Source organism: Ursus maritimus, unplaced genomic scaffold, assembly GCF_017311325.1.
Source record: "Ursus maritimus isolate PB19 unplaced genomic scaffold, ASM1731132v1 scaffold_16, whole genome shotgun sequence".
NCBI lineage: Eukaryota > Metazoa > Chordata > Mammalia > Carnivora > Ursidae > Ursus > Ursus maritimus.
This window is the reverse complement of record NW_024424008.1, coordinates 15,059,380-15,084,399: the sequence shown is the minus strand read 5'-3', so window position 1 is coordinate 15,084,399 and position 25,020 is coordinate 15,059,380. Positions and strand designations below refer to the sequence as shown.

At 37.6% G+C, this 25,020-nt stretch overlaps 1 long non-coding RNA gene across 6 annotated transcripts in view; it reads right to left on the bottom strand.

Annotated features, from left to right (window-relative positions):
- LOC103675351 overlaps positions 1 to 25,020 on the bottom strand; it is a 117,096-nt gene that overhangs the window by 88,132 nt on the left and 3,944 nt on the right. For 5 of the 6 annotated variants that reach the window (XR_005835002.1, XR_005835005.1, XR_571820.2 and 2 more), the window contains one exon: positions 24,272 to 24,477. This is a non-coding gene — a long non-coding RNA (uncharacterized LOC103675351). Of the gene's footprint in view, positions 1 to 20,535; positions 20,636 to 24,271; positions 24,478 to 25,020 lie in introns of all 6 variants that reach the window. The other variant, XR_005835003.1, reaches the window with a different exon arrangement.

The window sequence follows — 25,020 nt, the reverse complement described above, 5'->3', positions numbered from 1 at the left end:
ATTTCCAAGGTCACCTCCCCTAACCTTAAAGCAGAAATAACTGTGATACATTAAAACAAAGGAACCAAGGAAGTAGAGATTTTGAAAGCCAAGGAAGTAGCCGCATCCTATAACAAAACTGAAAAATAATCACCATTGTCTACATTCAGACCAATACCACAAACTAAAAATGGGTGGGGCATTAATTTCAATAACAATTTGCTGACAGAGTCTACCGTTTCTTGTCATGAGCTATCTGTCCCATTTCTACATCAAAGGCCTGAAGATTTTGTTTGCTGGGCCTTTCAAGGTAATATTAGAGCTGTGTTCTGTACAAAAACTAGCTCAACTCAGCTTGTGTTCTCTGAAAAAGTTAGCTCAACTCAGGTCAATTATTTCTTGCACTTGTACAAGATAACCTGATTCTTATAACTCAGCTTGTTTATCGAGAGACTTTAGAGAATCTCCCTTCTCAGCATCACTACTGCAAAACAAAGGTTAGAGGTACAGACTGTACATTACTTTTGCCTTAGTTCCTTCAGTCAAGATTAAGAGTTGCACCCACCAGAAGGAATGTTCTCCTTATAGTTTAAATTGCCAACTTCAGAGAAATAATACATCAGATCCCCTTACATATCATGATCTACTTACTCTTCTACTTCCTCAACCAGGAGGGGCTCTACACTTCCTAACAAAATAACATCTACCTTAACATTAATATAGAAATCAATGGTAATTTTTTATTTATTTTATGACCATCTACTCCCTTTGGTCTTCCCCTGGGATATGATTCTTTTTAAAAATTTTACATTTCAACAGGAGAATGTAATTTTTAACAATTTTAACAGTTTTTAACAAATTTTAACAATTTTTAATATTTTACATTTCAACTGGAGAATTTAAGGAGGATTTATCTTTTTAATTTACCAGGTATATTCAATAATCTCTTGAAAAGCTTAAGTGCACTTACTGGAATTCTGTTTCCTTCTTTCCCTTCTCCCTTTTTGTCTTTTCTGAGAGCAGGATATGGCAATGTGCAGAAGAAAATACATACTGATTGGGCAAAGGCTACGGAGCCAGGTAGACCTGCGTTTGCGATTATTCAATTTTTCTTTTTTAAAAAGATTTTATTTATTTATTTGACAGAAAGAGAGACAGCCAGCGAGAGAGAGAACACAAGCAGGGGGAGTGGGAGAGGAAGAAGCAGGCTCCCAGAGGAGCAGGGAGCCCAATGTGGGGCTTGACACACCCTGGGCCGAAGGCAGACGCTTAATGACTGAGCCACCCAGACGCCCCTATTCAATTTTTCTTTTGATCTAGTTATTCAGCTTTCCAGAGTTTGATCCTGGAAATGGATATCTTATGGAATGCTATGAAGATGAAAAGAGATGTGGAAAGTCTTAAGCCCAGTGCCTGATGGATTGATTATACAAGCAAAGTTTGATTGAATATAAAGTTTGTATGTTTCAAGGTACTATGGGGTCTTGGAGTTGGATACCAGTTCATGGAAACTACTGTTTCCTGATTTTCCCTGATAATAAGAATTTCTTATGCAATTCGTTAAAAATACAATTTCCCTGGTCTCATTCCAGACCTGATGAATCAGAAACTCCAAGCCTTGGAAGCTGAGGAATTGTACTTTTTACAAACATTCCTTGTGATTCATATTATCAGAAAAGTTACAGAAACGCTGATATCGACTATCAGTGTCTGTTATGTTGTGTAATTACAAGCAACATTTGAAATAAAATAACATTACTTTAATAATTTGATTTTTAACGTGTGGAGCTTCATTATGCTCCAGTTAAATTACACAACTGAGTATTTTAACTGAAATTTACATCAAATATTTAAACTTCTAGTCCATCTGTCTTTTTCTCTGTAGGTTCCACAGAACAGTCAAACTACATCCTCATTAGTGAATAAAAATGATACTGCTTTTAGCTTTAACTAATTTTAAACACTTTGGTAATGTTTATTTGTCTACATAAATGTTTACTATGATATTATTAACTGTTATAATTATACTAATAATGGTCTACACCTATAAGACTTGACTTGTGAGTTAAGTTAACCAGCTAGCTGCATTTTAATATGCTTTTAACAAATCTAAGCTTCATAAAGGCAAAGCTTAAAATATTACGCATAAAAACAGCACAAACATCCCTTCTTGCTTGAATCCAGATTACTTTTATTCTTTCTTTCTCTTTTTGGATGGGCCTCTAACTAAATGCACATTTTAGGTTATGTTTTGCAATGCACCATCCAGATACACATATAATATTTCATTCAAAGATGGCACTCTGCATGGTGACTATGCTCTCCTGGAGTTGTATGTGGCAGGGACCCAGAGGATGGAGAAAATGAGGAGGAAATGGTGGGGGGAGGGTTGGATAAATCAAAGTAACAGCGGCAGATCTTTACAAATGAAGGACAGTTCAACAAGGGATATTTACTGAGCTCCTACTAGATGCCAGCTACAATCCTAATTCCTCAACATAGCCACTAACTGCTCTGTTGGTTCACTGTTCTGTTTTGCCTCTGAGCCCCATGATCAGCTAGGGGCATGGCAGTTGGTGGTGACCGGTACGCACTTTCCTGTTAAAAAGAGCCAGGCTCTTCTTGGTTGCCCGGGGCCACAGCTACCACACAGTGGTTGACACTCTATTTCAGAACTGCCTGTAAGTCTTCGATTTTATGTCTATGCCTACCACATATGACTACACCACCAAAGAAATGCTGGTGGTTTATCTTGTTCTCATCCACTGTTTAGTTTGAGATGAACATGCTTTAAGGCCGTTAAACCAGACATTAGACACTATCTAGAATCTAGAGTATACCATCATGTATTTGTTTATAAGTTGCCTTCATATGATTCTTTAGTTGTTTCCTGTTAAAATTATCTTTTTTCTTTAGCTAGTACCCTTCTACATTTTTTTCCTACAACATAGCTCCTAGGATAAAACTATACATGTGGAAAGTCCTTAAACGTTGTTTGGAATGAGTAAATATAAACGTATTACTTCATTAGCTGCATTACAGGAGCTGGTTGGTGACCATTTCTCTTCATCTGACATATAGTAAGTGATAATGATGAAAATTTCTGTAATTTAAGAAAATCTGACATGCAGTGTTTCTCGAAAGTCTGAAACTACCAGCCATGTGAAAGTCTGAACATGGTCACTAACAATGATCAATTATACTATCAATGAGTTGGATTAGGAAAATATAGAAAGTATACATAACAGTTTGAAATAAACAATTTCAGTTACATTTATCTTTATTTTATATCTTTTATATCAAGTGCATCTATTCTACATAACTGTCATGAATTTGTTTATATTTTCTTTGGAATTATTTTTTCTTTTTCATTGTTTACACTTTGATATGCAGTCTTCCAAACTTGCTTTTTATGCATCTATTTTTTCCATAAAAATATGTGTACACTTACTTTCTATTGTAATAAGCATACTATCCCTTTTTATAAAGATGCTCATTGTTGACTGACTGGATGACTGTTGAGGGCAAGGGGTGGAGATGGGGGCAACATCCACAGGGAGACAACATTTGATTAGGAAGTTAGAATTATTGTTCAGTTTCATAAATAAGATGTCTTTCCTTTCCATTTTGATTTAAATCTATTTTGGTGTATAGACTATATCTTTTACATCAGTGTTCGTCAGCCTTCAGAATACTTCATAATTATCTGAGAGCTTGTTTAAAGAATGTAATAACCCCCACTCCCCCCCAGTCTCACCCTCAGAGATTCTGATTTAATAGGTAACCAGGCATTTGTTAGTTTTAACTCCACTTCCCATTTTCATCCTAATTTCCCTTTAGAGGAATCTCCCTTAGTGTACAGTTTCAGGAAGTATCACCTGGGCCTGGGCCCAAGGCTCCATCACTTAGAGACTTACAGAAATTTCAGTCTAGAGTAGTAAGATGACAACAAAGTTAGAACTGGAAATCGTTACAGAGTCAGCATGAAGACCACATTGTTCCTGTGTTATGATTTTTGTTGTGGTTCCTCTAAAGCTTCCTCAGTTCCAATTTCTGGTCAATTCTGTGATCCCTGACATCATTCCAGTCAGTTCCTTCTTTGTCTAAGAGAGCATGGATTGGTTTTTGTTGCTAGCTATGGGGAACTAAACCGATAAAGAAAATCTACATTAGTGGGATCTAGCAACTTACATTTTTAGCAATTTCTCCAGATGATTCTGATGCAGGTGGTTCCTCAAACCACATGTTGAGAAACACTGTTCTATTTTTTTAGTGTTCTACATAGTTCCTCGTATCATCGTATTCATGTAGAAGGTACTCAATAAATGTGTCCTAGATGAATGAAAGGATTAAATGGATTGAAGGATGATGGATTCTTTGTAAAGATGCCTGACCTCAGGTCTACTAGCATTAGACTTTTGTCAAATAAATAAACATAGGTTGATTGATGTTGTTCCCTAAAGTTCTCTCATTCGGTATACGTGCTGATTTTACTTTGCTATAGTTGAAAACCACAAACCAGTTTAGAAAAGACAATGAGCAGGAATTAAAAAAACTTCATGTTAGAATCTTACTAAGAATGAAGAAATAAGATTTTGTAAGGTATGGCCATAGTTTTTTGTTTGTTTCTGTTTCTGTTTTTCTTTCTGGATGATGGAATGGATCTTTGAAATCTTGTATATTTCTTCAGTATTTTATATACTAAAGAAAAATAATTAAGTGCATGAAGACAGCTAATTAAAATCTCCTTTTCTTGCTTAAATAGGTTGAAAAGTATGCCAGTAGCTAATGGAATTTTTCATGACTTTGACCTCAATGGCAATTTTTCAAAAGTTGGAGGAAAGGCCATGCGTAGTTTGCAGGACTTTTCCATTCATGATTTCCTCCGTGTTCTAGGAAGGACTTCTAGGAAGTCCTTACAAGTATTTTCTTTCATACAAGGATAGAACCCTTTTTCTTACTCCTAGGTCCTCAAGAGATGTGAATAAGTACTTGTGTACTCCAAAGACTTAGACTTAGTTGACATTAATGTATCTTTGGATCAGTTTGGCCATAGTTCCATATTACTAATTTCTCATGTTTTTTGAGAGGCAGTGTGAGATGGTGGGACAGACACTGGCTTAAGAACTTGGACACAGAGTTTTGAGTCCTGGTTCTGCAACAATCTAACTACAATTATGGATTTATTTGTCTGACTTCTCCCACTACTTGGACAGAGATCATGTTTTATTTGTCTTCCTATCCATACCGCCTGGCACATGGTTAGTTCTCAGCTCATATTTACTTAATGAAGAATGAATTCCTAAACTTGGGCAGCTCATAGTCTCTCTGGATTTCACATCCGTCATTTGTTAAATAGACTGGTTGTTCTCTAACATTATTTGGACATTCTGTGACTATATGATCTGTGTATATTGAAGCCAACCTCCATATGCAATCTCACTTGTTTGGGGGCATTGAGAAATGGCACTGCATTACTTGCTTTGTTATAAGTGGCTTCTTCATCTCTGAGTCATTCTTACTGAAAACAGTTTCAAAAAGAGACTGCAGTGTTGCTGTATATTTAGCGGAAAACAAATTGGAGAACTGCCCATTCAATATTTACTTTTATAGTTTCGGCAGAGTTCTCTGCTCCGTGAGGACTGTTGAGACATTTCACGTAGCTTCTTAGAGACATCTTCCATCTCAAGGAGTTTGATATTCACATGATTAGACTGACTTGGCTACATTTCAACAAATTTGTTGGTCAGCTAACAAGTGTTCAGATGTCAGGATATCTATCCATCCATACCATACTACAGCTTCGTTCTGTTGCTTTATAGTCGAGTGACTTTTGAAGAATCATAGAAACCTAGGTCTGGGATCATAACATCAGCATTACAGGTTAGAGTGGGAGGATCTAAGACTTGTTGTAAGGGGCCTCAGGGGTTGCCTGAGTGGGGTACAGTATGTGTGACTTGGTGGATGTGTAATTTGGCAGGACTCTGAATTCTCCTCATTCCAGCTTCAACCATCTCGACTAAGAGCAAACGTGCTTTCGTTCATTTTACATGCTGATCTTCTGAATAAGCTTATTTAAAAAAATGTTTTCCTGCTAAATAACATTTTGACCTATCAATCTAGTCCAACCTCTCATTTACAAATAAAGAGGCTCAAGAGGACAAGGGATTTGCTCTTGAGAGAGGCCACTAGAAGATCTAGACTGGCTCTTGATCTTCAAAAAAATTTTCAGTAAAAGAAATATCATAAGTAGAAGGTACAGGCGGAAAAATCTACAGTGGGAGAATGTTTAATTTTCATAGTTTACAAAACACTAATATATATATCTCATTTGATTTTCACAACACACTTGGGAGGCAAGCAGTACAGGTATCATGAACCCTAATTTACAGATGAGGAAATCAACACTGGGGAAGGTCAAGTGGCATGCACAAGCCCATAAGTGTGAGAGCCTGGCCTACAGCTCAAGTCTTCTGGCCTTGAACTCAGTACTTTCTGTATTACACCACCATGCATACTAAAGAATTACACCACCATGCAGACTTAAGAAAGACACATGACAAATAAATGTGTCAACATATCTTAGAGACAGGAATCTGTAGTGGGTAGAGGACTCATGCAGTCTGGTGCCTGAGGATATGATTTGGCAATTGTGTGCATTTCCTCAAAGTTGTCCTATGCTGTCATTGCTCACATTCTGAATCATGCACATTGTTCCCATTGGGGGAACATTTGAGCATACTTTTCCATGTGCTATTTTAGCAACATCAATTTGCTAATTATGAAGACAAAATTATCTTATTAGATCACAAGGAAACCTGCCTTTTGGTTTTGTCAAAGCTTTGCTCCTGCTGGTTAAAAATCTTTTGGTATTCCGTAAGAATTTACCTTGCCAAAAGTTTAATGTGCATCTAGATAAATTTTCTTCTGTGTTAAAGGTCTATTTTTTCTTTCGTTTTCTTTTCTCCTCCCATCCTCTACTCTTACCTCACTAATAATTATTCACTATTGAAAATGTAAAGTATCTTTTCAAGGGTAAAAAGAAAACTTAAAAGGAAATGACTTTAAACCTTACAACATAGGACTCAATATATAACAATAGATTGAAATATGGTAGAGATTAGATTATAAAAATGAGGGATGATTAAAAAAAAAACCCAGGCTTTCTGGGAAAACAGCTGTGCAGTACTTTTCAGTGTAATAGATAAAGCAGTTTGAAGTTTGAGTTTAAAAGTCACATTTGGCTAGTTTACCTTTCTTGGTACTCTAGGAAAAGATTCAAGAGTCCTTAAAGGTATATAATTAATGAACTGTGTAAAGTGCAAGAGAATCATTTAAACCAATTTCACAGAACAAAACCCAGTGTATTTAATTAGGCCATCTTGGAGAATATAAGCATATTATCTGAGAAACTGCTACTGTATTAATATGCTAGGGTTAATTAACAAGTTTCCTTTTCTTATAGAAGTTCTTTAGGTGCCTTTGGCTTCTACAGGTCAGATGGAAATAGAATCATATTTGGTGTTGGGAGTAGAAAAAGAAGATGATCATGGAGATAAGGTCAGATCTTTCTCTTTACTTTGCCCAAGAGAGAACAACTTATGAGGACTTTAATAGATCCCTTCTGTTGGGATTAGGTAGAAGTGAGAAAGACAGAAAGCTACAAATAACAGCGGTTTAAATGAGATATAAATTCATTTCTGTCTTTCATACGTGAAGTCTGGACGTAAAGGGTCCAGGGTTGGTAAGGCAGATTTATAATCATCAAGGACACAGACTCTCTTTCACCTGTTGCTCTCCTACCCTCAGTGTGTGGCCTCTACCTAGTGGGCCAGAATTACTGCTGGAGCTTCAGCCATCACATTTTATTTTCAAGCCCAAATGAAGAAAATAGAGATGAAGAAGGCCACATGACCTTCCCTTAAGGAGATCTCAAAGGACAATCCTGCTCACATCTCACTGAACAGAATTTAATCATAAGGACATAATCAACTGCAAGGGAAGGTTTTTTGTTTTCAGTTTTCTTTCGGGATGGCTATAAACTGAGCTAAAATCAAGGTTCCTTCACCAAGCAAGGATAAGTGAATGGATATTTGGGATTGTGTCTGACACAAATCTTCTTTTCTACCATGATTGCCAACCACTTGGGCTTGCGCTGCATGACTATGCCTGAAATCCCCTCATCTTCTCAATCTGGACTAAAGTGTAAATAAATAGCTGATACTTCTTGTCCGGTACAAGAGATAGGGAACTTGAGGGAGTTCCTACTTTCCCCTACAATTTGCTGGGAAATTCATCTTAAGATGCGGTTTAGTACTAGATGCAGGTTGCTCCTTGTGGAAATCCAAAAGAACTGAAACTCGGGATAAAACTCTGTAGCATCATCATCATATCCCTAAATACACAAACCTAAATTTAAATGTTATTGAAAATGGCAGATGGGCCAAATAACCATATTCCAGGCTGGTATGAACCTGTGTGTCCCACGAGATTTTTCTGAGGAAAAAAAAAAAAAGCCCCATGCAGTTAAAATCTAAACAAGGAAAACATCTTCAAACATTCTGCAATTTGTTTTCTGGCAAGGACCATGGGAATAATAGTGGAAGCCAGATAAATTTGAATAAACTGAGTCTTCATTTCAAAAAGATTCATGGAAGAGTCAAAGTCAAGTTCTAGATGCCATGGTTAAAAATGTCAAAACAAGATCTAAGAGTACTGAGATGACTAAACTTTAAAAAGTATTAGTTAATCATACAAAATTTTGTTAACATGAAGTAGAGGGAGTACTGTAGTTGTCTCAATGAATCTATTTCACAGTTAATTAATAAGATATTATATTAACTTCCTTAGCCTGTTTTTGGCCCCAGATTAATCATTATTGGTTTGACACACATTTATTGAGTGTTTAAAATGTTCCAGGCATTGTGCTAAGAGCTGAATAAAACAACCTGTGTCCTCAAAGAGCTCAAAGTTTGGTGGTGGCAAGTTATTTGTAATTTTCATCTTTACCATTGTACTCTATTATCTTAGAATTAAGAATTTGGGATTAAGAGACATGGTTGGTCCACTAAGAACAAAATGAAAAGAGCTTAGGTTTAGCACTCAGAAAACAACCATTTGAAGTTCAGCCCTGTCACTTACTACCTGTGCCCTTGAGCAGATCACTTAATCTTTCTTAATTTCAGTTTCTTCCTCTGAAAACTAAGGATGTCTCAGGATTGTTCTGAAGATTAAATGATATAATGTAAATGTTTTGCTTGGCCATAAAAGGCACTCAAAAGCTGGTTGTAATTATTATAATTATTATTAATTATTGCACTATTTTCAAGAGTGAATTGGTTCTAAAAAATGCTTTGGAGGATGCACATAATTTTATATATATATATAAAGATATATATATCTTTCTCTAGCCAACATATGCACACATTTAAGAGTAATATGAGTTGTTTTATATTGCAAATATCTTTTATATTTACTTTTTTAAAAAAGGTTTTATTTATTTATTTGAGAGAGAGAGAGAGTGAGAAATAGAGCACAAGGTGGGAGGGGAGGGGCAGAGGGAGAGAGACATGCATACTCCCTTGCTGAGCAGGGAGCCTGATATGGGGCTCGATCCTAGGACCCTGAGATCATGACCTGAGCCAAAGGCAGATGCTTAACCAACTGAGCCTCCCAGGCACCTCTACTTTACATTTTTCGATGGAAAATATATTCACTGTATATTCTCTCACTTTACTCAGTGAGATGGGTATTTTTTAAACATTGCAACTATCCTTCAAAGTAGTATCATTATCATCCCTATTTTACAGATGTGAAAACCAAGGCATAGAAAGGTTACGTAACTTGCCCAAGGTGACTTACAACTAAGTAGCAAAGTTGGGATGTGAACCCAATCACTATGTCTCCAGAGTCTGTATGCTGTGTCACTACAAATAACTTAATTCTTTAACCCATGAATCCTATATGGGACTAGAAAGAACTTTCTGACATTTAGTAATTGACTTTTGGCACAGTAGTACAACCCTAACCCTGCCTTAAGCCCCGTGTTTTACAAGGCCCCACATATAAGAAACACAAAAATAAATCTATTAAATAGCACACGGGCACCTCCGGCACTTGAGATCTGGTGCTCAGCACCGGCACCTGTGTCCTTAAACATCCACTTTCATGCTTAACCGCACTGAGGCCTCAAGGAAATGCTTCTTTACATCTCTTGTCCTATGTCCTTGAGTGAAAAGGCAACTGTGTCTAAATGCTATGAAGTCTTGTGGATTGTACTGCCACCAAACTTGGAGATGAACACCAGCAGTTTGGGTGGATTTGGATAGCAGACGCAGCTAGAGAGGAGAAAAGACTAACTTTTTCATTTCCTTCCTCTTAGAGAGCATGAGTACAAGAGATTTTTACATAGTGCAGTATCATTTTTCATTGCATCCAGCATCCATGTTCTTGCTTTTCTTCACGTTTTGTGTTTCCAGAAGTACTCATGAGTTAGTATATTATTTGCAATAATTAAACAGGATTGCTGAGGGACATTCTGCAATATAAAATAATTCCTATTGCTCTTGAATGTGTGCATTTGTAGGCTAGACATAACATAATATGCATGAAGCTTGATATCAGTTCTTCCCTTTGGCCACAGACAGTCAATGCAAAAATCAAGAATAGTTTTAAATTTATTAAAATATTTAAATATGGGGTGCCTGGGTGGCTCAGTCGGTTAAGCATCTGACTCTTGATTTTGGCTCAGGTCATGATCTCAGGGTTGTGAGACTGATCCCTGCACTAAACTCTATGCTCAGTATGGAGCTGGCTTGAGATTCTCTCTCTCTCCCTCTCCCTCTGCCCCTTCCCCTCTGTTTGCACTCTCACTCTCTCTAAAATAAATAAATAAAATCCTTTAAAATAATTTAAATAGATGCAAATACATTCTAAATTTTTTCTATAATTTTGAGTTAAAATTTTGATATTAAATAATTATAATTTATCTTTTTCTTTTCAATTTTAAGAATTGAATTTAGAATTCAATTTTGAATTCTTTAGAGAAGTAATTTTTAAACATATAAAACAACTGTAATTTTATTCCAGTTTTATTGAGATATAACTGGTATATAACATTGCCTATGTTTAAGGTGTACAACATAATGATTTGATATATGTACATACTGTGAAATGATTACCACAATAAATTTAGTTAGCATCCATTACCTCACATAGTTACAAATTTATTTTTCTGGTGATGAGAACTTTCAAGATCTACTTTCTTAGCAACTTCCAAATATACAATACAGTACTATTAACTACAGTCAACATGCTGTGCATGCTATCCCCAGAACTTACCTATCTTATAACTAGAAGTTGGTACTTTTGAACATCTTAACCCATAATTGTATTCAGTTTTTTATATTTACTTTATATTTTTTGATGGAAAATATATTCACAATTTGAATACTTTGAATGTAATTACATGTGTTTTTTAATCTTTTAGAGCATTAAGAATGAGTACAAGTTAAAGTCAAGACAGAAACAGAAAATATGAAAGTGAAATTCAGAAAAGAAAAAACATCTGCAAGGTAGAAGGATAGGACTTATTTTTTCACCAAAAGTTTGAGAGCTTGATATGTAACTTTTAAATATGTAGACACATGATATGGGGACCTCTGTGTATGGCTTGGTTCCACCTCCACAATGTTAGGGGTGGGACTTTCCAGCAGAGTTTACACAGAGTTGCCAAATCAAGCTCTTTCGGCCTAACTGGTATTTTGGCCTGTCTAAAATAACATGATTAGATCAGTATCCACACAAATAGACTCACAAATTAAGAAACTGGGAAAGCAAATTAATACCAAAAAATTGAGCACATTTCTGAAATATGAGTAACTTGAAGAAGACTGCATGATGGATTTAGGTGTTTTAAGTACTACGTGATTTCCATGGGGAAAATAGTCCATGTGGAAAATGGACTATTTTCTAAAATAAAGAATGATTTCTGACACAAAATTATCTTCAGGTTTTCTTGAAGAAGTGTTTCTATTAATTTGGTCAGTCAATAAATGCGTAGTGATGCTCACGTAATGTGCCTCAACATGGTTAGACAACATTGAGAGGAGGGTGTTTACAACCTAACTGAAGAGATAAATGATGCACACTTGGAACAATTAGAGAATAGATCATAAAAACTGAACTGTGGGGCACAAGCAACTATCATGGAGCATCAAAGTAGAGAAGGACTGATGTGATCTTGAATCATCTGGCAGGGAGGGCTTCAAAGAGTGGCACTGGAATGAGGCCCGTAATATACTCCCTGGAATGTATCTGCCTCATGGCCCTGAGAGTGAGGACCTTCTTAAATTTTGTGCCCCTGGTTCCTGTCTGACCTCACATTAGTCCTGGCCCTGGCCAAGCACATTCATTTCTTTTTCCAGAAGTCACTAGAGAGTATGGAGGCAAAGAGAGGCCAGATGCATTACTCTAGTAGATGTCTCTGCACATAGACAGAGGCTAAGGGAAAGGATCCTCCCCCTAGAAAAGGTCATGGAAGTGAAGCTTCTTGCCAAGACCATACAACCAGTGGAGGCTAGATCCCAGGACTCCTGATTCCTGTTCATAGAAAAGATGATATGATGCAGCTTTGAGTAATCAAACCTGTCCACTAGAGCACTCAATTAACCAAGTCTTTCACTATCACTATTATTATCATCTTATCATCATTTTGCCTTCATGACTCTTTTAGGTGACTTAAGTAAATTATATATATAAACTATATATAAACTCATATAGTGTGTAGTAGAACGAGTGGTGACACCCCCCCCCCCCAAAAAGGTAAGTCCATATCCTGGAACCTGTGAATGTGACCTTATTTGGAAAAAACCTCTTTGCAAAAGCAATTGTATTAAAATCCGGACATGAGATTCATCCTTGACTATCTGTGTAGGTTGTAAGTCCAGATAAGTGTCCTTGTAAGAGACACACAAAGGAGTGACACAAAGGAGTGACACATAGTGACACATGTAAAAATGGAGGCAGAGAATGGAGTTATGCAGTCATAAGCCAAGGAACACTTGGAGCCACCAGAAGCTGAAAGAGGCAAGGGAGGATTCTCCCTTAGAGCCTTTGGAGGGAGTACAGCCCAGCCAACACCTTGACTTCAGACTCCTGGTCTCCAGAACTGTGACAGAATAAATTCCTATTGTTTTAAGCCACCAGATTTGTAGTAATTTGTTATAGCAGCCCTAGGAAAACTAATACATAGGGCACATATATTTTTTAAAAGCCTGTATTAGTTATCTATTATCCCAAAATGTAGAGGCTTTAAAACAACATCTCGTGCAGTTTCTGTGGGTCAGGAATTTGGGAACAGATTAGCTGGGTAGTTCTGGCTCAGGGTCTCTCCTGAGGTTGCAATCAAGACGTTGGTCAGGGCTTCTTGAAGGCTTGGCTGTGGTGCCAGACAGAGGATCTGCTTCCAAAATGGCCCACTCACAAGGCTGGCAAGTTAATGCAGGCTGGTGGCAGAAGGCCTACGTTCTTTTCCACGTGAACCTCTCCATTGGAATTTGAGTGTTCTCATAACGTGGTGGCTGACTTCTGCCAGTGTGAGATAGCCAAGAGAGAGTAAAGCGGAAGCTTCAATATTTTTTACGATTTAGTCTGAGAAGTCACACACCATCATTTCCTAAATAGTCTATTGGTTATACAGGTCATTCTATTCATTGTGAGAGGAGATTAAACAAGGGCACAAAAACCAGGAGGTGAGGATGACTGAAGTCCATCTTGGAAGCTGGCTAGCACAGGTCACAAATTTTTCAGGGTATATAGGGAGCCAGAATATTTTCTACACAGTCACCTGAACCATGTATATTTGGAGCCATAATGTCCAACTATATAAAGTGCTCTTTGCAGTGACGAACTTGAGTTATTACAAGTTATTCAAATATTCAGTTCAGTTTACTTTCATATTTTAGGCTGAGCCATATGAAAGTTGCTGTTTTTGTGAGCAAATAATTATCCAATATCAGCGATTTTCTGGTTTCAACCTACTATTTACAAAAGTGGAACTATGAAGTAAAATACCTTAGATCAATTTTTAAGAAATCATAAATAAAACCCACTTTTCTTTCACATCATTAGTTAACCATAAGTCTCAATGAATAGAATAAACTATTCTTCAAGCACTCTGGTTATTTGAAATGTTAAAACAGCGCTGATGTTCCCATTAAGTTTTAAGAACCATAGGATCTGTGAGGGCAATGTATCACTGTGATTTTACAAAAGTAATTTAACATCCCTGGGACCAATTTTCCTCATCTATAAATGAAAGAATATTATTAGATGTCATCTAAGCAGACTTACTGTGCAAAATTTTTTAACATGTCCTTATATGCTGTGTGTGAGCCACTAGCAGTTTCTTTCTTCGACTCATGGTAAGAAAAACTGCATATTTAATTGAGTTGTAGAAAAATGTCTTTAACCAAATATGCTTATTCATTAGCATATAGTATTTATAGTTAAACTCAAGGTGTATCATGTTTTTGAGTAGTACAGAGTCTTCCTTTCTCCTCTGTTCTCTAGAAAGCATAGACTGCCCTTCAGTAAATCAATTTTCTTAATTTGACTTGCTATATTTGACAACATTTTTTGGGTTCACATATTTTTTCTTGTGCCAAGTACTGCATTTTTCATTTCCCACAGAATCAGGACAAACTGTACATCCCCTGCTGTGTCCAGGGCAGATCTGGCTAAATGTCAGCTATGTTAATTGGTATAGAGAAAACAGCAGCCCTATTTTTATCTGATTAAAAATCCCCACAAACATTCTTCTCTAAAATAAAGCTATGTCAGTATAAAGTGATTTAATTATAATATAAAGTTTGGCAGACATGTCCCTCCTGCCTTCATTTTACTGTAGCATGCAGAAATGCAACTGTTTCCTGGAATCTTTCAGTATCTAAGATTTTAATCCCACTTTTGGAGGTTTAGAATTTGGTGCTCAAAGCTTTCTCTGGACTGCCAATTGGAATAAAATATCTTTGCTTTAAAGTGACATTTTCAAACAAAAGATTTACAGAACACTCTATAGAACCTTATTTAAAAGGTAGTTTGAAATATTTTATTCTACTCTTGAAAAGTCTCCATGTTAACAATTGCCCCAGGATGAGCAGATTATGTAATATAATTGCTTTAGTTAATTGGGGTGTGGGAGGTGTGGGTGTAAAAGAATAAAAGGTAATGAACTTTGATAAATTTATATGAGCAATAACAAGGTACCTGTGAAAACTTAATTTTATCAGAGAGTGACTGTATCTTCAGTGCTCTTTCAAAATTGTATGCTGCCTCTTTAATGTTGGAATTCCCCAGGATTCTGTCTCACTCCTGGGAGCTTACTCCCAGGTTAATTTCATATACTCCATGATTTGTCAACTACTTATACACTCATATTGTTTGTATCTGTACCTCTAGTTTATCAAAAGCTGTATTAATATCCTTTGGTATACTGGACAGCTCCATATGGGTGTTTCCTGAGCACCCCAAAGCAGTATGTCCAGTCTTCTGGTTTCTTGTACCATAGCACCACTCCAATGTACCAACAAGTAGAAAGCTGGGCAAACTGAAAAATCAACTCTTTTTAGATCTGAGAAGTGAGGTCGCAGGGCAAATCATTGCTTCCCCCACAAACTGGCGAGACAGACAGGTGAACACAGAGAATCACAACTTACAAGGGCAGAACCCACAAGCAGAAACTATCACAGGAACCAGTTCCAGGGTGCGGAAACCTAAACTGTAATTGACAAATTGCTGGAGGCTCAGTGTGGACAAGGTGTGGGGGAGGTTCCCACACTTTTGTTAGTTCTACCTCTGGGAGCTCTACCATGCCATCTTAGTGAATACCAGAGAAAATTCCCTTGTTGTTTCCAGCAGCAGGAGGAGGGGAAAGGAACCGTTTCAATATATGCCAGAGCATTCTGTTCTTCTTAACACTGTCTACCCTCAGGAGAAACCACTTTACCAGAGTCTAATCTGCTGCAATTTTATCAGAGGCTAAACTACCTGGGAGGAAAAAAAAAAAAAAGAACTCCAGCCCCATCTGTCTAACCTGTCCCACCTAAGCAAGAAGGGGGGGAGAAAACCTGCCCAAAAAACCCCAAAACTAAGGAGCAACCTTAGGTGCTCATTCCCCTGAATGGGAAAAGATATTTGCAAATGATCTATCTGATAAGGGATTAAAATCTAATATATAAAGAATTTATACAACTTAACACGAAAAAAACAAATAATCTGATTAAAAAATAGGCAGAAGACCTGAAAAGACATTTTCCCAAAGAAGACACACATATAAATGGCTAACAGACACATGAAAAGATGCTCAACATCACTAATCATCAGGGAAATGCAAAGCGAAACCACAAGATATCATTTGCTGTGAATGGCTAGTCAGGATGGCTAGTATCAAAAGGACAAGAATAACAAGTGTTAGTAAGGATGTAGGGAAAAGGGAACCCTCATGCACTGCACTGGGAATGTAAACTGGTGTAGCCACTGTGGAAGACAGTATGGAGGTTTTCAATTTTCAAAAAACTAAAAATAGAAATACCACACAGTCCAATAATTTCAATACTGGGTAAAAAATTAACATACTAATTCAAAAAAATTAATATACTAATTCAAAAAGATATATGTACTTCTATGTTTACTGCAGCATCATTTATAATAGCTAAAATATGGAAACAACCAAAGTGTCCATCGACAGGTGAATGAAGAAGACACGGTATATATACAAAATAGAATATTAGTTAGCCATAAAAAAGAATGATATCGTGCCATTTGTGACATGGGATGGACCTAGAGGGCATTACGCTAAGTGAAATAAGTCAGACAGAGAAAGACAAATACCATATGATTTCACTTATATGTGGAATCTAAAAAACAAATGAACAAACAAAAGAAGACCCTCTCTAAATACAGAGAACAAACTGGTGGTTGCCAGAGGGGAGGAGTGTGGGGGGATGGGCAAGATGGGTGAAGGGGAATGGGAGGTACAAGATTTCCAGTTACGGAATGTATAAGTCACAGGGATGAAAGGTACGGCATAGGGAATACAGTCAATGGTAATGTAATAGCATGGTATGGTGACAGATGGTAGGATGGTAGCTACACTTGTGTCGAGCACAGCATAAAAATAGAGTTGTAGAAGCACATAGTGCATAGTAACTAATGTAACATTATGTGCCAACTACACTTCAATAAAATACAACAACAACAACTGAGAAGCACTGGTAAATTTCACAATCCAGGGCACAAGCTCACCCAAAGACAGACTGAAACATAGCACTATTGAAAACCTATTGATCATAAAAATCTGAATTTGTTAAAGTTGCTGATAAGGGGAAGCATCCCCGTAACACAGTCTCAATAATGTCTCAAAAGGGGGTAGTTAGGGAAAGATACTTATTGGATTTGGGAGGGGACTGGTATTAATCATAGGGTGCCTGAATTACCAGAACATGTGAGTCTGCACAGAGTTACAGTTACATCAGTTTGTGGTCTTGTAACATATGAGTCTAAAGCTAGTGTTAAAACAGTAAGAGCTTGAATCGTTTGTGTTGAGTATCAATAGTACAATTGATCATTTTCGTTTTTGCTTCATTTCTCAGTCCCCCTTCGTTTAGTCGACTATTCTTTATTCTAAACTGGAAGATAGACCATTGTTTTTCTGGGAACATGATCGGTTCAGGTACGCACTGCTATTTAATAAGTCACAGTTACGTATTGAGTTTTTCATGGTAGTCCTATTAACCTCTATAAGTATCAGGCCTTCTTGTTCTTTTTGTTGGATCATCATTTGTAAATCATCTAGTGTAGCAGTGGCTCTGCAGCAGCACTGAAGACTCTAAAGATCATATATCTGGGAACTGCAATGCAAACAGACACTACGACAAAAATGACTGGAGTTTGCAAGGCATTTCAAACCTACATTCCTAGATTTTAAAAACTGGATCACGGATATAGAATTGTCCTATCACTATATTGTTACACTTGAAACTAATATAACACTGCATGTTGACTATACTGGGAAAAAAAAAAGCTGGACATGTGACATAATCTTCCTTATATAATCAAATTTCCTTTTTCTTTTAATTTGGGTAGGATTTGTTCAACCTTACCAGTGAATGAAGAACAGTCCTATATCCAGTAATTTTCGAGAATACAGGTCTTGAGAATACTATGTATTTAGTAAATGACAAGGGTGTCCATCAATAATCTAGGACCTTAATCCAGAAGAGGGGGAAGAAAATAGCCAAGAGGATAAATATGAAAAGCCAAGAGAATATGCATACGTAGAAGAACATGGCAATCAGTGGATTCTTGTTCCAGTGGTGTTGGTGGGAAACAGCCTACTTCATGCAGTCATCAGCTTTTTCCAAAGATCTAGGACTAGCTGTCCATTCTCATGGGACATCTATGTCTAGATATTATCTAGAGTCCTCAACATACCCCTCATGATCTAGCCATATCTCTGAGCTCATCTCCTAATTCTCTTTCTCTTCTTCACTCTTTCTCTGGCTACACTGGCCTTGCTGTTCTGCAAACAAGTTAATCTTATTCCTGCCAGAGAGCCATTGTACTTACTATCCCTTTTCTGCGAAATGATATTCTCCCCAGTAGTTGCATTGCTGACTCCCACAATCCACTCAAGTCACATGTCACCTCCTTAGGAAAGCTTTCCCTTGTCATCCAATTTAAAGTCCACTGTCATTCTTGATTCTTTTACCCTGCTTAAATTTTCTTCATAGCACTCTTCACTCCCTGTATTTGTTTCATATTTATCTGTTTATTATATGCCCTCTTGAATGTATGTACTATGCCAGAAGACAGAAGACTTTTCTGTTTTGTTCACTGATGTGTTTCAGGACCTAGTATATTATCTGGCATATATAGGTGCTCGATAATTACTTGCTGATCGAATGAATAAATTAAAACCTCACACATACTATGTTTCAGTCATATAAAACTATTTGCAGTCCTGGTGTATGGGTGGCTCAGTCGGTTAAGTGTCCAGTCCAACTCGATCTCAGCTCAGGTCTTGATCTCAGGGTTGTGAGTTCAAGCGCTGCATTGGGCTCCCTGCTGGGTGTGGAGCCTACTTATCTTTTTTTTTTTTTTGCCTTTTAATAATAATTTTTTATTATGTTATGTTAGTCACCATACACTACATCCTTAGTTTTTGATGTAGTGTTCCATGATTCATTATTTGCATATAACACCCAGTGCTCCATGCAATATGTGCCCTTCTTAATGCCCATCACTGGCCTATCCCAATCCCCCACCCCCCTCACCTCTGAAGCCCTCAGTTTGTTTCCCAGAGTCCATAGTCTCTCGTGGTTCATTCCCCCTTCTGTTTACCACCCCCCTTCATTCTTTTCTTCCTTCTCCTACTGATCTTCCTGCTATTTCTTATGTTCCATAAATGAGTGAAACCATAGGATAATTGTCTTTCTGGGTATTTACCTCAAAGATACAGATGTAGTGAAGAGAAGGGCCATATGCACCCCAATGTTCATAGCAGCATTGTCCACAATAGCTAAATCGTGGAAGGAGCCAACATTTATTGTGTGTCAAACATTGTATTAGTTTTTTATGTACATTATTTTAATCTTGATAAGAAATCTTTAAAATAGGAACTATTATCCCTGTTTTACATATGAGGAAACTGAATAACTCGTCCAGAGTTTTGAACGTGTGTCTAACTCCAAATTCAGTACTTCCCCCATTGCCTCAAATGAATTACTAAATCTCCTTCATGTTATTGATACATATCAACAAAAACTCAATATCCTAATTTTAACATTAACATTAAATCTCTGTTCAGTGTTGCATGTGCTCATATGTTTGTACTTGATTCAGCCTCTTTAGATTACAAAGGAGAATGGACCCCAGATATCTTAACAGCTCAGGTATTGTATTTTTATTCTGCTTCATAATTAATGGTTTTTGATGATGATTCAAGGTCAAGGTTTGGTTAATCTCCCTTTTTAAGGGAAGGATTGTATTTAAAAACTAATCAACACATCATTTTTCAACAGGTATATAAGGTCCAAATACATTGTAAGTCATATTGAAATTGTAAGATTAATATACCTGAAAGAAAGCAAAAAGTGGCAGGAATAAGCTAAAGAAAGTAAGAGAGCATCTTATATGAGAGAACCTGGAGGTCACTCTGATTATTTCCTTTTTCAGCATGCTAGGTGAAGCAGTGGATATTAAAGGCCATATGAAATTTTTATGAAATTTTTAAAAGTACATAAAATAGTATCATGAGAAACTTAAGCAGCGAGAGCTCAAACTCTAAAGTCACACAGACCTGAGATGTAATCCTAGTTCCCCCACCTAACAGCTGAGCAAAATTAAGCAAGTTACTTAACTTTTCCTAAGCCTCAATCTCAACAAAATTAAGAGAAGTGTATTAGGCAAGGTAGCTAATTAATATAAAATACAGCATCATAATTTCAGAGGCATAATTTAATAAAACAAGTAAAATCCAACACAGGTGTTCCTCACCATGCTTGGAGGATATTTCTGCAAGAATTAATTTGGGGCCCCAGGCTTCTTGCGTTTTGTGGTTTTGACCTCCTCTAAATTCTTTGAAGTTTTCATTCAGCTGGTAAATACGGAAAGAAAGAGAATATGGAGCATGTGTAGGATGTTCTAGAGGTTTTGTGGGCCAAACCTTAAATGGCTTTCATCATTTCTAGTCACTTTCTCCTGTACAGAAATCAGTCACATGACACTGACTAATTACAAAGGAGGCTGTGAAATACAAGGTGTGTGGTGAGGAGTAAAGGAAACAGACTTTGGTGAACACATAGTTGTCTCTGCCACTTAAGGTCATGAGGTTGTTTTAGGGTTTAACTGAGATAACGCATGTAATGTGCTTAGCACAGGGTATGTCACCAACAAAGTTACATGTTCCTGTTATTATCTCAAGTATGTATGCTGAGAGCCTGAATAAGGGTCCCACAGTTGGAAGTAGAGTATTTGCTTGGAGGTTCTAGTAAGAGAACTAAGATACATTCAAAGAAAATCCTGACCTTTTAAAGGTTATGATCTTTAATTCATTTGGCAATATCAGAAGATATAAACAGAAAGGTGAGGAAGGGGATGCTATGTTCATATCGGCTTAGCTAACAGAATATCAAAATATTGTAATTTAGATAACCCTAATGTCCAAGAAGAGTGGGAATACGGTAAACTGGTAGATTCTTAGGCTTTAGAAATGAGCTTAAATGAAGTAGTAAGGAGTAAAAGTTCTGGTTAATTCTGTCTTCAAATTCTTTTTCTCTCTTACTATCTTACTTTTAAGTTTAGACAGCCTCAAGATTGTTCAGGTGCATTAAGTTTTCTTCACCCCACTTATTTTCTCCTCTGTTGCCATTTAAAACATTTCAAGCTCTAAGAATAGAGACCATGTTTGTCTCACACATTATTATATCTTAGCATCTAGCAATACCTAGCATAGAGTATTCAGGCAAGAAGAATTTGTTGAATAAACGTCATCTGTACTGGTAGTTGCTTCAAGTCTTGGTGAAAGGGTCTAGATAAAGTAATGGAAAGGCAAGCTTTTAAATCTTGTTTCTGCCACTGTAGTATCTGTGGGATTTTGGGACTTCTAAGACTTTTTTTTTAAACAACAGAGAAAAATTATATAAGCACATAACTCCTAAAACTTGTGTTTTTTTCCCTTATATTAAATTGTACAATACTTTTTAGAGTTATAATGAGAATTAAATGAAAAATTTATAAGTGTTCCAAACACATAAAAGGCACTGAAGAATGGTTTCCCCCCCACACACCAACCTCTCTACAGCATACTTTGTAATTTGAGAGCCAAGGAAATATCAAGTGCTATTCAAATTGTTCCTTCTGTTTTTGTTTCTATTCATTTGTAATTAAAGCACATAAGCCTTTAGGTTGGTGGTCAAAGTAAAGAGCTTATTAGTTCCCAAAGGACTGATGAGTTCATTGTTTTAACAGTATTCAGCACCTAGAACAGTGGATGTTCAATACATATATTTTTGTGAATGAATTAATAAAATACTGAAATAAGGACGATCCTCTAGATGGATAATTATGGAACGGACATGCTATAAGTGTGAAAAGGTAGGCAGGTTTTATCCAATGAGACGTTTGGAGTAGTGCTGCCAAATGGGTAACTTCAAAGTGTTTTCATTTATCAATTCTGTCAACTACCATTCTACTGTGTGTCTACTATGTAGCAGCCACAATATTTTTTTTTTTTTTTTAAGATTTTGTTTATTTATTTGACAGAGAGACAGCCAGCGAGAGAGGGAACACAAGCAGGGGGAATGGGAGAGGAAGAAGCAGCCTCCCAGCAGAGCATGGAGCCCGATGCAGGGCTTGTTCCCAAGACCCTGGGATCATGCCCTGAGCCAAAGGCAGACGCTTAAAGACTGAGCCACCCAGGCGCCCCAGAGCAGCCACAATATTAACAAGAAGCTATCTCTGTGCTTCACACTAGCACAATAAAACAATTACAAAATTAGTAGGAGGATGCATATGATACTACATGAGTAACAGAAATAAACCACTGACTACTTATGAGGGTGTGAAACAGCATGGCATACCCAGTAGTGTGACACTGGTGGGAATGCATGTAGAGGCTGGAGAGAGAGAAGGCTCAACAAACTATACTTAGGTAGGGGCTAGATCATGAAAGGCTTTATATGCGAAGCTGAGAGTCCTAAATTTTACTCTCTAGAGTATTGATTGGGGTGCTACTGAAGAGTTTTAATGCAAAGAAAAGATAAATACATTTTAGGTTTCAGAAAGATCTGGATTGTAGAGTCGAGGTACGAGAGGCAGGGAAATCAGCTAAGAAGTTACTAGAACAGTCTACACGGGGAAGGGATCATAAATCATAAAGGCTAGAACTAAGGCAACAGATGTGGTATTAGAAAGAAAATGGGTTTGAGGGATATAACCAGTTTAGGCTAGGTAAGAGAATGAGAGAGAAGGAGGGCTAAGAATGAGTCATGGTTTTCTGTCTTGGACTTCTGGGCAGGTGGTTAAGGCCATCCCTGGAATAAGGAACAAAGAAGATCTGCATGGATTAAGCATACGGAATGGGCAAGGACAAGAGAAGTCATTTTTGGCTATAGTGAGCTTGAAGCATCTGTGGGACAAGTAAAGATATTTCTTGAACAGACCAAGGAAAGTAGAACACACAGAAAACTTAAGTATATAGGACAGGGCAGGCTGGTCAGTAATTCCTATCCTTAGAATACTTCCCCATCATCTTCTACTTTTCTTCACATCTTTCAGTTCACCATTGTACATAAACTTCTATAATGATCACTGATTACTTATTTAGAAACTTATAAAATGATTCTTGAAAAAAGTACAGTGGTAATATTATCCTATAATGTAATTCATAGTAGTGCAAAAAATACAAGTTTCCTGCTGTGTACTTAGGAATAACTTCTACATTTTTCCTAAGGTTGAAATATTTAGCTGTTGTCAGCTAAATGCCTTGCTAATGTTGACTTACTTCAGCAGGAGGTTTATTGGTGCAGACGGTCAGGTCAACTGGTAATTCACTCAGTGGAACCTATAGAAAGGGTGGCAAGGATGGCGCACAACCTGTCTTTGAGTATTGGGTAACCGTACTGCACTATGGATGGGGGGCAGCAAACTGGGCACCAAACTGCAGATGGACTGCAGATGCACCGAAGGAAATCATTACTGTTTTGTGAAACTTGGGACTGGCTTGACAAAGATAAAGCCTGCTGGTTTAAGACTGTATGTTCTTGGCAAAGCATGGTGCTGCAGAATTTCACCAGCCATAGTGAAAAAAAAGGGGCGGGGGAGGCAATGGGAGGAGACCACAAAATCTGTGATATGATACATAAAATGTGAACTATTAGCTTTACATCTTCTGAGAGTCACCAGATTGAAGCACGAATTTTGGATTTGGCTGGCAGATGGTGTACACAGACTTTTGGAGTATGTTAGCATTTCATTTGAAAGGAGCAAGATTACGTGGGACTATCACGGTAGTCTAACATTCATAGAGATTTTAAAATTTATCCCTAAACCTGAGTTAAATGTGAGGCCCTATTACATTTTTAAAGGCTCTGTTAAAGATATGGATCTCATAGAACAGATTCACAGGTTACAGTAATTCCTCTAAAATGTCTACAGGTCAGTGTCAGTGTCTCCTTTCCCTGAAAATCTGGTTTACCCAAGAGAAAAAAGGCCAAAGGGAAGAAAAACTAACCCCGGGGAGATGACAGGTAGTGATGTCTCAATTCTTTGAAAGGGACTTCTCCATTTACCAGCCTTCTCACTTCCTTCTATGGTCTGGACCTTTTATCACCTCCGCAATCAGCCTTGTAGGGTCAAACTAATCTCTGTTGACATCATCCTACTACTTCCCTTTTCGAATTCCAGTGAAGTTATGTGTTTCCTGTCCTGTTTGACACCCTAGGGAAAAGGATACAGGCCGGTTAGTATCTAAATTTAGTCCAGCAGCAACGTGTCTGAGTTTTCAGAGGAGAGATAAACAAAAACAGGTGACATTTTCAAGTCTTTCAAGAAAATGGGGAAAAAAACAAAACAAAACCCCAACCCTTTTGGGGTAAGTAAGCCGGGAGAGCTTCAACAACAGTTTCACAGTAGGGAGAGGCCTGCTGGCCAGGCTCAGAAAATGGGCCCACTGAAGGCGTTTTCCTTTTCCTTAAAACCAGGAGGACGGCTTTGGGGGGGAGGGGGGAATCCCTCAACACAATCTTGACTCAGCCACTAAAGTCTGGGGAGCCGGAGCCCTGACAGCCCCTTCCCCACGCCGAGCTGCGAAGGCGGCCGCACCTCCTCTTTGTCAAGCCGTTGGTTTCAACCACAGGCACCAGGACACACTTGGGGTGGGAGAGAGGAGAAGCGGACGCCACTCCCCGGCCCGTCCCCGGCGCCCCGGACTCGCCGCCCCTCCCCCGCCCCACCTCCCCTCTGTGACCCCCGAGTTCCGCC